Source organism: Octodon degus, unplaced genomic scaffold (assembly GCF_000260255.1).
Source record: "Octodon degus isolate 3935 unplaced genomic scaffold, OctDeg1.0 scaffold00174, whole genome shotgun sequence".
In the NCBI taxonomy this organism is placed as follows: Eukaryota; Metazoa; Chordata; class Mammalia; order Rodentia; family Octodontidae; genus Octodon; species Octodon degus.
The window spans coordinates 2,995,007-3,010,520 of record NW_004524750.1 but is presented as its reverse complement, the minus strand read 5'-3'; positions in this window follow the sequence as shown (position 1 = coordinate 3,010,520).

Here is a 15,514-nt window from a genome sequence, read left to right as displayed (position 1 = left end):
CTAGCTAAGAAGGAACAGCTGTCGCCAGAAGCCCACCAAGAGCAGATCACTGGAAATTCCAGCTGAAACTTTCCTGTGCTTTTCAGTCTGACCTTGTTCACAACTGATTTTCACCTGTAGCTTTTTGCTGTAGTCAAGGCCAACCATGAGTTTCACAGACTTAAAAAAAACCTGTACTTTTCATAGAAAATTCCTGGAACTTGGAAGAGTCTGAGGAAACTAGAAACTAAAGCTGCATTTTATTTAAAATGATAATTTTTTCTTGTGTTCTCTGAAGGATTTTGCTATCACTCCTTCACAGCACTTGTCTTACTGTGCTCAAGCTGCCAAGTGATGAAGCTGTGACAGTTTCTTGTCTGGTGGCATCTCCTTGCACCCTACACAGGTCCAGTTTGTGGTAGGCACTCACTCCTGGTACTCTTAACGTGCAAAACCGAGGGAAGCGTGGGCTGTTCAACAGGTCCTGCAGTTAGTTTCTTCAGGATATGAATCTCTTTCAGAAGACTGGTTCAGCCAGAAGGTAAATGTGACCAAAGGTGTTAGGCTCCTTAAGTATTGTACCCCAAGGGTGGTGATGGAGGGAAGATGCGTGGAATTATTCACTCAATTAAAGTAAGGGTGAAATCTGGGTGTCTGGAGCATCAGATTAGGGCACGATGTGGTGCCCTAATCTCCATTTATGGAGCAGATTGGATTTGGGGAAAGGGAAGATTGCTTCATCTCAGGACCTAGGGATAAAGATTAGGAAAGATTAATTGAAATACGTAGTGACAAGGGGCTGGCCACATAGCTCAGTGGATTGAAGTGCCTGTTTAGGCAGACTGAGGGACTGGGTGTTCAATCCCTGACGTGCCATGCGGGCCTGACCCCTGGGGTATGCTGAGACTGTGATTGAGACGGGGCACAGTGACACATGCCTGCGACCCCAGTGCTTGAGAAGTTGAAGACAGGAGGACCACTCTGAGTCTGATCTGTGTAGTGAAAGCCTGCAGACCCTGTGCTAAATACATAATAAATAAATAATATTTTTAAGTATATAGCGACAACTTAATAAAGGTAGATAGTAAATGCCAAAGATACTCAGTAAAACAACTATTAAGAAAGAGTCAATGCGGCTCGAGAGGTAGCCCAGTGGTCTGAGCACCTGCCTGGAAAGCACAAGGACCCGGCTTCAGTCCCCTGTACAGCACACTGTGCTGGCCACAGAGACCTGGCGCGGTGGCACACGCCTGTAATCCCAGTGCTCGGGGGGCGCAGACAGAAAGATCACTGGAAGTCTGAGTTATCCCAAGTACACACATAAATAAATAAATGATTTTTTAAAAAGAAAGAGTTAATGATTTATTATGATAACAAGAGATAATGTATAAATGCGTGATTAAAGAACCTAAGGCAGCTGTGAATGAAACCAAGACAAACTCTGGTGACTCTGAAGGGCAAGGCATGATTGTTTTCAAATGTACATGTGAAAGCTTAAATCTAGTCAGTGTTACTGTCATCAGAAACAAGCATGTTCCTTTCCAGGTTTTCATTATTTATTTATTTAAGTTTTGTTGTGGTACTGGGCATCAAACTCGGGCCCTTGCTCTTGCCGGGCAAGTGTTTATGCCACTGGGCTACCTCCCTGGCTCCTTTATTTATTTATTTTTAAAGAGAATACAATCAAGTGAAAAAAATCCCACATTAGGAACAGTACAAAACTTCACTAGACAAAATGATAGGAATTTAATAATTGTCTTTATATTGCAAAATGTCATCTTCAAGCTAGTAGTTCAGATTATCAGGTATAAGCATGAAAAGTTGGTCAAAAATTGTAACACATTAAAAAAGAGAGAAAAATGTAAGCATTAACTGCTCCTCTTAATAGATAAGCAGAAATCAGCTGTACAGTTATCCAAGCTGTCCCATGTATATACATTTACATTTCTTTTTCTCTTCCTTCTTTTTTCTTTCCCTCATCCCAGTTGTTCTTTTCCTTTGAACAGTTTCTTTCCATTTCACTGTATCTCTTGTACCTTTCAAATCTATTTACTCTTTCAGCTTCTTACACTAGGGAGACAATACCATGTTGACACACGTACATGTGATTTATTTTACCTATGAGAATGGCCTTTATTTTAATCCATTTGCCTATAAAAGCCTCAAATTTATCCTTTTTTATACCTGAGAATTGCTCCATTGTATAAAAACACTAAATCATTTTGTCCATCCCTCAGTTGATGGGCATTTGGGTTGTTTCCAAGGTGCACATATATTGCTGTGGTATGATGTTTTCAGAGAAACAAGAATATTTTTAAATGTAAGAATCAACTACAAGAAACTTCTAGCACCTCTCACATAAAGTGCATATGTCAAGCAGCTGATCTGAGTGCTGTGCCACTTAGAAAGCTTAAACTCATCACAGAGACATCTATTTAATGCTAATATAGTTTGAAGTAGAAATTATTGATACTTTTTTCTAGTTTCCAGATAATGGTAAACAAAATTTGAATTATGTTTTCTCTGAAATTTTCATATGCACAGACTACACTAAGCTTCCTACACCAGCGACCACTAATTCTCATTATGAATTGGCATTTAGAATTCATCACAAAACACTCATAACTGATCACAGTGAGTCTGGAAATATGTAAACACTGAAATGCTCCATGTTCTTTATAAGGAGAGCTAAACACAGACGCAAGCGTGTACTCAACTTAAAGGAGTGCAAGGTATTTGCTATCTTAGACAAGTGCGTGAGCTCCTCACGTTTTATTTCTAGTAAAACAGCAACAACCTTCCTACCAAATGAACTATTAGGAATGCTGGAGGACAGAAAGGCAGAGCTTAGAAGACTTAAAGGAAAATCGGTGCGCACACGACGCTTAGCACCCTCACTACGCACGTTGGCTGTTGCTTCTGATTACAGCCGCTCGCGGGCTTCAGTTTGTTTGCCAGAACGAAGCCAGCGCAGCTTGAACAGGTAATGTCCTGAGATGCCACGTAGGAAGGCAGCCAGGCCAGCCACTGGGTGTCCTCAGTCCGCCCTGTGCACTCATCTTGAGCAGTGTGTGTGCTGATGAGTGTGTGAGGGTGTGTGCTGACACTCATGTGCTGCTACATATCTGTGATCAAAACTCTGGTGCAACAGCACATAAAACAGGAAGCTTAAAAGGAGGTCCCCACTCAGGGTCCAGTAGTACATGCACACGCCCCCTGCACAAAGGAGGTGGGGTCTATTTGTACATGCAGTTCACATGGAATGTGCATGCACTTAATAAAATACTATATGTGTAATGTGTTTATGTAAATAGCTGTATTTATGTAGAATCAACATCAGTATTTATAATACTCATGTATATAATATTGCATGTATTTGCATCTATAAGATATACATTTGCTTTTTCGCTGCACATAACAAAATCAGCAGTCCTACAAGGAAGCATCTCTGTAAAGGGATTTAGAATTCTCCAAAAATTCATTCCTAGTACAATGTTCTTCGGGGAAGCTCTCCTAACACCTACAAATGCATTTTCTAAATAGTAAGCAATCATCTTCAATTAATTATTGTGTCCCGTGGGCATCCTTGTAGCTCTCCTACACTCAACAGACTCCTGGGCATGACTGGGTGAAACACTGCCTCTGGGCGTGGACCTGGATGCATCAGAGAAGAGAGAACTGAAGATGCCAGCTCTCTATGCAACTGGAGGGCGTGGGGTTACAGACGAAGTCCTAGTGAACCTCAGTTTTGTTTAATAGTCACTGGGAGAAACACAAAGAGCATCTCAGAGAGGCCTACTGTCCAGAGCACAGTTATCCACCTGGATTAATTTTTATTGAATGCATGAGAGGATTCTGTCTTCATGAGTCAGTGAGTGCACAATTCCTTGCACTCAATGTTAACGGGCTGTCAGAGTGATTCATTTTCACACCACCATTCTAATCGTCAGATGTTACGTGAATGGAGACAATGCACAAAGAAATGATTCACAAAAGTAGGAGAGGGTGTGTTTGTAGTTTTGTGAATAAATATAAGAGTCAAGAAATAAACTGAATAAAAAAGATGCTTAGTGATAAAGGCCATAGCAACTTAATGAAAAAACATGAATTTCATTCAATTATTTTATCTCTTTAGGCTTTGATATTTTTATTTCAATGAAATTATAGCACCAATTTACCTACAAATTCAATTACAGAATGAATTTTTTTATTGTGCATTCATTTGTATTATTATTAAACTGAAATATGATGAAATCATTACACAGTTCACCATAGCACAGAATCACTGGGAGTCTTAGGCTGCTATTCTGCAGTAGACTCCCCCAGACTGTGCCTTGGTCTCCTGTCTCCTCCATCACTTCCTTTTCATTGCCATCCCCACAGCAAGCACGGCGTCATGGAAACGAGGTTGGAAATGGAAGCAGGATTTCCACGGCTTGTGTGGCGAACTCCAGGTGTTCCACCCTGACTTAGACTCAGAATGCGTGGTGTCTGAAGGTGTCTCCAGCATGCTGTTAAGGCCACCATCACTTCTGATCTCAAGCTGTTGATCTTCTGAGATGGATAAAGTTGATTTGTCTGACTTATTCACAAATGGGTCACAGACTCATCCTGTCTCAGCTCCTGGTTGTGTGGTGACTGTGAGGTGACCCTCAGACCCTTCTGACAGCTGAGTTAGGTGAGCTCACATCAACAGAAAGACGGAGGCCCTGGCTTTCGAAGTCAGCAGATATCTGCAGCATGCCAGGAAGGCCAGGGTCCACTCCTCACGCTCACGAGCCCAGGCTGTCTTTGGGTGCAGCCGCTTTCTCTGGCACCTTGACCACAGTTCTCATTCCTCCCTGAGGTGACATTTTGAGCTCACTGTGCAGGGTGAGTAGTTCATGCCAGTGACTTTTGGACTCATGTGTCACTGAAAGGTGCCACGAGTGATACCTGCTCTTCCAGGAAAATCTCTCTGGAATTTCCCTGATTCCAGGAGAATCACCCAGGCTGTGACAATTCAAAGAGCTCTGCTTTGTTCTCTACCATTAGATAACTGTGCAGAGGGAAGACGTGTGTGGTCTGGAAACACCTCTACACAGAATCATGTGAACAGAGCTGAGATAAGAGCATGTACTTCAGTGTGGTTGGTATGTTTAATCCTATCCTGGAAAGCACTGTTAGGGTGACATTTTTTGACCAGCCAGCATTTCTCTTTGAAAGGTAAATGTGTAACTAGCATTCTAATGTGACCTCTTTGACCTGAGTGGCAAAACCAGAAACCCACCCACTTCCCTATCATGCTGCTCTACCCATCACAAAAAGACCTACACAGTCTTCCTGATGTGGAGTGGAATCGATCCAATTCCTGGATATTTCCTATCCATCGTGTTGGTTCATAACAGCAGTGCACAAAGCACATTCTCAGGCACATCCTCCGCAGTGTGTGGCACAAAGACAAGGCCTGCTGCCTTGCTGACCTTGGTAGAGTTGATGAGATGTGCTGCGCACCGTGGTGATTTGTTAATCAGATCTAACAATGGTGCCTCCATATCATCTCTTATTTCATGAAATCCTTGGAATGTGTCGTAATGTCAGTCACAAGTGAGAAACAACCAATTTCAAGTCTCTGTCTCCCTACCAGTTCAGACAGGAGAGCTTCACTTGAGATTGGGCAGCCAGAAGAAGAGATAGAAAACTGGAAATATCTGAACATGCCTGTCTCAGTTACTCTTCTCTTTGCTGGGACAAAATGAAGAAAGGAAAGGCTTTATTTGGCTCACAGTTACTGGAGGTTTAGTCCATACGTGGCTGGCTCCAAGGCAGAGTGGCACATGGCAGAGAGAAACATTTCATGGCAGTGGCAAAGGGCAACAGCAACACGGAGGATTAGCAGCAACAGTAGCTACAGAGGGGAAGTCTGTCTCTCTTAAGTTGCATTCAGGCTATCTGTCTCAGTCTGGGTGTAGCACTCACACCCCTAATCCCAGCAGTACAAAGACCCACAATCCCAACCTTGATCATGAATTAATCTCAAACTCTAGAAGTCCCCACCCCATGAATGTACGAGGCTCTGAGGGGTCAACTAGACACAAACTATGACAGTGCCTTCTTCCCAGGTGCAGGTGCACTCAGGAGTGCCTCAGGTCCTAGCACCAGCTTTCACAGCAGTCCCTGGCTGTCAGCCTTCCTCCAGGGCTCCTTACAGTCTACATCCACACCAAAGGGCACAGCGATGGCCAGATGCCAGTCACGATGTTGGACATGTAAATTACTTATGCCAGCTTCCATAGGCCTCAGTTAGAGACCTTAGAGCACCTGCCTGGAGGTCCACTGGCACAGCCCGCAGCCTCCCAGAGCTGCCATGCTCAGCCTGAAGGAGAAGGCCGCCACTCTGTGCTCCTGCCTTTCCATAGGGTCCGTGAATGTCATTTTCTCCTCACTCACAGGAAGCATGGGCTGAGTGTCTCTAGGACTTTGTACTTGGGGTTAGCTGTTTATAAAGTTGTGCTTTGAAACTGAAGCTAGATGTGGTTGGAGACCTTGCTTATTCACGTAGTGACACCAATCCAACTCGAGACACAGTAAGTAGGATTCGAGCATCTTCATTTTTGATTTGTTATTGTACTTTGTGTACAGCTCTTTTCACCAAGAATGCAGAGATCCAACAAGGAGAAGCTATGATAATTTATATATTCAAAAGAAATGTAAGGACAGAAAGATAAGGTTCCAAGGAATATAGAGATTGAACATATTACTACCAAGAATTACTGATACACCGCAGAATGGCAAATAACTTCCAATAAAGGAAGAAACAAGTATATTTGCTCTCACCTTTTTCCTAAGGTTTTTCTCTTAATTGATTTCACACTCACACCTTGTAAACCCGCTGGCACACTTTCACTACCATCCTGGTAAAGCGAAATTTGAGCAGAGTTTTGCTAGTAAAAGTGAGTTCCATTCATTGGCGTGAGTGGGGAGCTTAGGAGAAGTGCTGACTTCATTCTCATCCAAAAGCTCCCGGGTCAGAATCTGCTTGGCAGCATCACCCTGGAGTGTTGCAGGTAACAACTGAACACAACTATGATCTTTGACTTGCAATAAAATGATGGATCTTGATTTCATAGTGGCTAATACATTTTTTGCTTAGATGATATGATAAATGAATAATATGAGTTTGTGTAAATCTGATTTTGGGCTGGTGAGATAGCTCAGCTGACAAAACACCTGCTTAGGCATGCACAGGGCCTGGTGTTGGTCCCTGGCACAACAGGCCCCTTCAGCCCTGCCCCTGTAGCTGAGCTGGCTACAGACACCAGGTGTGGTGGTGCACGCCTGTAATCCCAGTGCTTGGGAGAGTGAAAACAGCAGGATCACTAGGAGTCCATGCTGCACAGTGAGACCCTATACCAAATGCATATAATAATAATAATAATAATAATAATAATAAATCTGATTTTCTATGCATTCTGATATTTTTGGAATTTTAAAAAATTCATTTTAAAGAGAATAGAAAAATAATTGATAAGACATTAAAAATGATGCACAATTTTATTTTAAAAAGAAGATGATAGGTATTCAACTGTGCTTAATATATTACACTTTGTTGTCTTTAATGTATTTGATCAAATTACAGATATAATAATGCAAAATTGGTTGGAGTAAAAATCTTAAGCATTGACTGTTGTTTTCTAAAAACCAATAGAGAGGAATGGAGAGATAGCTTAGTAGAATAAGCACTTGCCTAGCAAGCTTAAGGACCTGAGTTCAATCCCTGGTTCCCCCCACCAATAATAAATAAATAAATAAATAAATAAATAAATAAATAAATTAATTAAATAAAAACCAATAGTAAAAAGGATAAAAGAAAGAAAAAAAAGGGGGGCTGGGAAGATAGCTCAGTAGAATAAGCACTTTCCTGGCAAGTGTAAGAGCCTGAGTTCAATCCCTGATTCTACCAAAAAAATAAAAATAAAAAAATAAAAAACAACAACCAATAGAAAGTAGCAGCACAGTCATAGTGCTATCCTGTGTATACACATGCATGATTGTGCCCTTCCCTTCTTTCCTATCCATTCTCATGTCCACTATCCCAGTTATGTATTCCTCATGCTCAGTCTCTTTCCCTTTCACTATGTCCGTTGTACCTTCTTATTTTATTTACTCTCTCAACCTTTGACACTAGAGAGACAATAAGATGTTTGCACATGTGGATTTGACTTATTTCACTTATGAGTATACCCTCTAGTTGCATCCATTTACCTATAAAAGCCTCAAGTTTATGTTTATTTTTTAAAATTTTAAATAACATTTATTTATTTATTTATTTATTTATTTATTTGGTACAGGATCTTGCTACACACTTTGAACTCATTTAGCTCTTTAATTGATCTTGACGTTAGTTTAGTGGCTGGTGAAAGATCTGGATCTAGGTTAAGGTTCCATATGTGGAAAACGAGTTTGTCCAGCACTATTGGTTAAAGAGGTTATTTTTCTTCCAGTGAACATGTTTGATCCATTTGTCACAGATCAAGTGTCTGAGTGTGTTTTTTTCATTGTGTATGCATCGTCTAAGATGTTCCATTGTTCTTCAGGTGAGTTGTATTTTTCTAGTATCATGCTGATTTTATCATGCTGCCTGTTTTGCTTTTCTTGGCCAGGATTGCCTTTGCTAGTCTATGTTTTTTCTGGTTGCAAATTAATTTTAGGATTATTTTCTCCAGATCTCTGAAGTACACTGATGGTATTTTGATTAAGATTGAATTGAATCTGTATAACAGTTTTGGTAATACACCATTTTCACAATGTTGGTTCCACCTGTCCAGGTGCAAAGAATATTTTTATATTTTCTGAAATCTTTGATCTCTTTCTTCAGAGTATTGTAATTTTCATTGTATAGATCTTCTAAATCCTTTGTTAGGTTAATTCCTAAATATTTCATTTTTTTGGATGCTGTTGTAAAGTATATTGTTTCTCTAATTCTCTCAGAAAATTCTCTAATTAATCTCTTTGAGAAACTCTTTAAGATTTTGTTGTTTGTGTACAAGGATGCTATTGATTTTTAGACATTAACTTTGTATTCTGCTATGGTGCTGAATATGTTAGTAATTTGGGAGGTTGTTGGTAGAGTTTATTGGGTCTTCCATGCAGAGTATCATGCCATTTGTAAATAATGATAGTTTAACTTCTTTCTTTCAAATTTTGTTCCTTTTATTTCTCTCTCTTGTCTAACAACTCTGGCTAATGTTTCCAGAACTATATTGAATAAGAGTGGTGATAGTTGATATTGTCTTGTACCTGATTTTAGAGTAAAAGTCTTCAGTTTTTCTCCATTTAGACTGATGTTGGCTATTGTTTTGTCATAGATGGATTTTATCAGATCGAGATAGAGCCCATGTATTCCAATTTTATGTAGGGCTTTGATCATGAATGAGTGCTGGACTTTGTCAAAACCTTTTCTACATCTATTGAGATGATGATGTTGCTTTTGTTTTTAGCTTTATTGATATAGTGTATTACATTTATAGATTTGTATGTGTTGAAACATGCTTACATCCTTGGGATAAATCCTACCTGGTCATGGTGTATAATCTTTTTTTTTTTTCCTTTGGTGGAACTGGAGATTGAACTCAGGCCCTTGTGCTTGACAGGCAAACACTTATTCTACTGATCCATCTCCCCAGCCCCCATGGTGTATAATCTTCCTGATGTTTCGCTGCATTCTATTTGCTAGGGTTTTATTGAGGATTTTTGCATCTATGTTCATGAGGGAGATTGCTCTCTTCTTTTGCCAATTATGGGCTTTTCCTTGTTAGCAAGATTTTGATTACATTTTCAATTTCATTGGCTGATATTGGATTATTCAGAGTATTCATGGGCGTCTAGGAATCTCTCCATTTCTTCTGTTATCCATGAGAGTAAGGAATTTCAAAGTAGTTATTGATAATCTTCTGAATTTCCACAGGTTATGTAATTATTTCACCCTTAACATTCATTACTGTTTAAATTTGATTTTTTTCTTTCCTCTTTTTGGTCAGGTTTGCTAGGGGTTTATCAATTTTATTTAATCTTTCAAATAACAAGCTCTTTGATTCATTAATTCTTTGTATTGTTTTCTTTGTCTATGTTGAATAAATTTCTGCTCCAATCTTTATAATTTCCTGTCTTTTTTGGGCTTTGGACTTGGTTTGCTCTTCGTTTTTTAAAAGCTTGAGGTGCAGCATTAGGGTATTTGTTCTTCTCATTCTGTTTTCCTAGTGTGCGAGTTCACCACTATAAACTTCCCTCTGAGAATGGCCTTCATTGCATCCCATCAATTCTTGTAAATTTTGTTTGAATTTTCATTGGTTTGTAGATATTGTTTAATTTCTTGTTTAATTTCATCCATAACCCATTGGTTGCTGAGGAGAGTGTTATTTAAGTTCTATATGTTTTTGAGGCATTTGCTGTTGCTTTTTTCTTTAATTTCCAGTTTCATTGCCCTGTGGTCAGATAATATGCATGGGACAATTTCAATTCTCTTGCAGTTATTTAAGCATCGTGCATGGACTCATATGTAGTTTAGAGAATATCCCATTTGCAGCTGAAAAGAATGTGTCTTCAGATGTTGTTGGTTGGAACACTCTGTAAATGTCTACTAAGTCCGTTTGCTCAAATGTTTGGTTCATTTCTGCTCTTTCTTTGCTAATTTTTTTGTCTAATTGACCTGTCTTTGAAACAATAGGGGCATTAAGTTCCCCTGTTAAGAATGTGTTATTGGTCATTTGGCTTTTCAAGCCCTTTAAAATTTGCCTTTCATGGTTGGATTGCTCCCACATTTAGCGCATAGATAGTTATGATTGTTATCTCTTGCTCCTAAAGTTTTCCACTAACAAGTATATAGGGGAAAAGAGAAGACTTAACTCCAACACTCCTCATACCCTTCCTTTGTCTCATTTGATCATTTTTGGTTTGAAGATTACATTGTTTGCAAATGGAATAGCAACACCAGATTTTTTCTGAGTTCCTGATGCATGGATTATTCTTTTCCATTCTTTGATTTTTAGCCTATGAATTTCCATTTGGGCTAAGAGTATTTCTTGCATACAGTGCATTTTTGGATTTTGTTTCTGAATCCATTCTGCCAGACTATTTCTTAAAATTGGTGAATTGAGGCCATTTATAATGATAGTTATGTCTGATATATATTGTGTTATACTTGTCATGTTATTTTCCTACTATTGGTTCCCTCATTTTCCTGTATTTAATTGTGTGTTCTGTTTGGTGGTTTCTTTATGATGTTGTTGTCCTTGGACTTGTGGTAATTTTTTTTTATCTCTTTCTATAATATTTTAAGTGATATTTGTAGAGTTGGTTTGGTGGTCATGATTTTCTTTAGTTGTTCTTTCTCATGGAAGTACTTAATTTTCCACTAATTTTAAAAGATAGTCTTGCAGGTACATCAATCTGTGTTTGCAGATGTTTTCTTTCATAACTTGAAATACTTCACACCAAGCTATTCTTGATTTGGTAGTTTGTGTTGAAAATCTGCTGTGATTCTGATGGACTTTCATTTTTATGTGATCTGTTTCTTTTTTCTAACAGCTTTTAACATGTTGTTCTTGTACAGAATTTCTGGGATCTTGATTATTATATTCCAGGTGGTAGATTTATTTATAAAATAAATTGGAGTTTTACATGCCTCACTTAACTGTATATCTAATTGTTTCCTCATACTTGGGAAGTTTTCTGCACTTACTTCTGCAAATTTACTTTTTATGTCATTTGCTTTGCCTCCTTCACTTTCGTTGACACCTCACAATCTTATGTGGTTCATCTTTGCATCATCTTATAACTGTTGAATTATTATTTTTTGGTTCTTTGTTACTTTTGAGAGATCTTTCCTTTCCTTGTTAGTAGCTGCAACAACATCTTCGAGGTCTGAAAGTCTATCTTGAGTTACATTCAAAAGGTTTTGCCAGATTTTAATGGAAGTTTTAATTTCCTGAATATCTCTTTGAAGCTGTTTCATCCATTCCCTTTATTTCCTATACTGTTCATTCATTTCCATCACTTTTCTATGCTATTTTTTGTCATTGTCTTCTTTAGATATATTCAGCAATTTTTCATAATGGTTATTATTTCTTTTTTTTTTACCTGAGAGATTATTTCTTCTCTGATTTCCTTTATACTTACTTGGAGTTGCTTCTTTACTTCAGTTGCAGTCATTTCAGAGAGTTTAGATATGCGGCTTCCAAGATATTTTATGCTGCCATCTCTGTGACTTATTCTGGTTGAGCTAAGGGTCTGAGATTGAATTTGGTTCTTTGTCTTGTCCCTATCTATTTCATAAAGAATATTTTGATATGTGTGATAATTCTTGTGAAATTTTGTAGTTGGTAGCTATGTCGTTACTATCAAAGCCTCTCTAGAAAGATTTTGTTCTTCAGGTATACCTTCTGTGTGTCAGAGATTCTTGATTTGTATCTGTTCCAAGATCCTATCTTTGAAAGTAATTGTGAGTTGAATGTAATTTTCCATTTGGCACTGCCCTCTATCTTTAGGTATAGGTCTTTGGTCAGGTTATTAGCCTGGAGCTTCCCAATTTTTTTACCCAAGGAAGAACAGTTGGCTAAAACACATACAAGCACCTGCCTGTCAAACACATGGTCCTGATTTGATCCCTAATACAAAAAAAATTAAAAAAATAAAAATTAAAAAAATAAAATAAAAAATAATAACAGATATGCTATCCTAGCTATAGCAGTACAATTACCATGATAATAACATCAAGCAAAAAATATAGAAATTGACAAACTTTAGTTTTTGATTTTGTACTATTGATTTTGTACTTTAGACAATAGAATCAAAGTCTATAGTTATATATACGACAAATTGTAGATTGGAGATTATATGCAAAATACTCACCTTTGTCATAGTCAGTTTACCCTATGTTGCTCTGGCCAGGCAAATCACCAGGTTCTGGCTGCTTACTCAATGTAGGGTGATGGCCAGGCACCTGAGTGCCTCAAGCAGAGCTAGTTACCCAGAGTTCCAAGCACCCCATGCAGCTCCCTGCTCCTCCAGCCTATTTTTAAACTTTGATAAACGTGATCCATGAATGAGATAATACAACAAACTGAAGACAATTTTGAGATGTCGGAGTTATTTCTGTTCTGAGAGTGCTGAAACTTAGTTGTGTAAGAAAAAAAATTTTAATCACTTATATGACTGAAAAAATTTTCAGAAGACTGGATAAATAATGCATGTTTTGGTAATTTCCTAGTTAGGAAAAAAAGATTTTGGATTCTAACTTTAATTTCAAAACTAGGATATGTTTTATATTGCTTCCAAATAGTACATTTTGGCCTAGTGGTATTATATTTGTTTTGACTGTAAAGAGCTATCTTATACTCCATCCTACCTTTCTGGCAGCAATTCATGAAATTTACATCATAATATAATTGTTTAAAGACATTAATAATAGAAGATAGATTTTTTTGGTGGATAAAAAATTTTTGCATATACTTAGTTCCTCTTTTAATATTTTACTCTTTGAGGGTTATGCTAGAAAATAAGAAAAATAATGAAATGACTTTCTATTTCATAAATCTTAGTAGATAAATAGGATCTATTGCAAATACTAAAAGATGATTCCAGCAAAGTTCTCTCGCAAGAGCAACCCCATTCCTGGTTAAAAGTAAGTTTTAATTTGGCTCACAATTTATTACAGATTTAGAAGTTTGAGAGAAAGCACAAATGTTCCTAACTTTATTATTCTATCTCTTTTTAATCAAACTCTATTTTTATTTTTTATTTATTTGTGTGTTTGTTTGTTTGCTACAGGGTCTTGCTATGTAGCTCAGACTACTAGTGATCCTCCTGTTTCAGTCTCCCCAGTTCTGGGATTATGAGAATGTGCCACCATGCCTGGATTCTGACTTGGTGCAAGGCTTGTCTGGCACGTGGTACAGAGGATCAAACCTGGGTTCTTCTGCTTGCCAGGCAGGTGCTTAGATTGCTGAGCTATCTACCTGGCCCAACCTCTTTTTTAGGAAGGACTTGATAATTAGCTAGATTCTAGCAGTATGATTGGGCCATGCTTACCCATGGGCTATGCAGCAAATAAATTATCTGCTGTCAGAACAGGATGGTGGATTATTTAGGAAATGTGATGATACTTTGCATAATTTAAGCAACAATGATACAACTTTAAAAACCCAAAGCCTATAATACCTCAGTAAGAATTTGTTTTCATTTGTTACTATAGAGGAGATGTGTTAGTCAATTTCACTAATTCATGGTAAAACTACTGAGTAAACATCTTGAAATAGGCAAGTTGTCTCATTATGATTATAATGTATGGTTTTATTCTCTATTTTTTGATAAAATAACAGAACACCTAAACTTCAAGTTAAAACTAATCAAAACAGGCAAAAAGAATCACTGCATATTGGATGAGAATAATTCCATGGAAAAACATAATAATTATGGACATAAAACTACCTAATAGCAGCACACCCAATTAAGGAAACAAACGCTGATGGACACAAATGATTGAAGAGGAGGAGGAGAATGGAGAAAAAAGAGAAGTCAGCGTATACTATGTGTAATTACAAATTCTGCATAATGAATGTGATCATAATGTGTATTAAAAATATAACCATAAACTTAATTTAAAAACAAATAAACCTTAATCAAAATATGATTATGAAATGAAAAGAAATATCCAATGCAATCATAAGTAAAAGAGACAAAATCATAAAAGACATCGACGAAATCTACATTATTAGTAATCACTTTGAAATTCTATACTCTGAAAATCCTGAAGAAATGGATAGATTCCTCGATACATATGAATCATGCATATGTATACGTGAAACTGAGCCAAGATGATATAAAAGAGCCCTGGGTAATCCAATAACAGACAAGAAAATTGAAATAATAACAATAATAATAACAATAATATCAACATGCCTACCAACTAAGAAAACCCCAGGACCTTATGCAGCATTCACAGCTGAATTCTTTTATTTTCCATAATTTTATTGATAAACAAATAGCAATAGACAGGTTCAAACCAAATTGGTAGGACAGTTTCAATAATTAACATATTACATACATTCTTCCTAGTGGTTAATTGCTGTACAAGATGCGGACATGATATCCTATTTACAAACACTATTACAACATATCCCTCTATTCATTAAGAGAATATAACTATATATTTATCCTAACCATTTTGAATACATAGATACAAAATGGACATTCATCTGTATCCCCTTTATTGTTTAGTTCTGTTATGTGAATATTAATGGTGTGTTAACTCAGCAAGATATTCTAAAAGAGTCCAGTAGTCCATAATAGTACTGGGTCTTCCGCTTCACTGGCAATGTCAGAAATTCTTGACCTGAGTCCCCTACAGCTCAACATAACACCATGGCTTTACTTCTTATACTTCGTTTCTATACTTTTTTGCTGGATGGTTAAGACCAAGGTAAAGCAGGACCTATGCAACAAGAGTTGTAGCTTTTGGGTCTGATAAGGTCAGTGAAATCCCCTCAGGATTTATCCT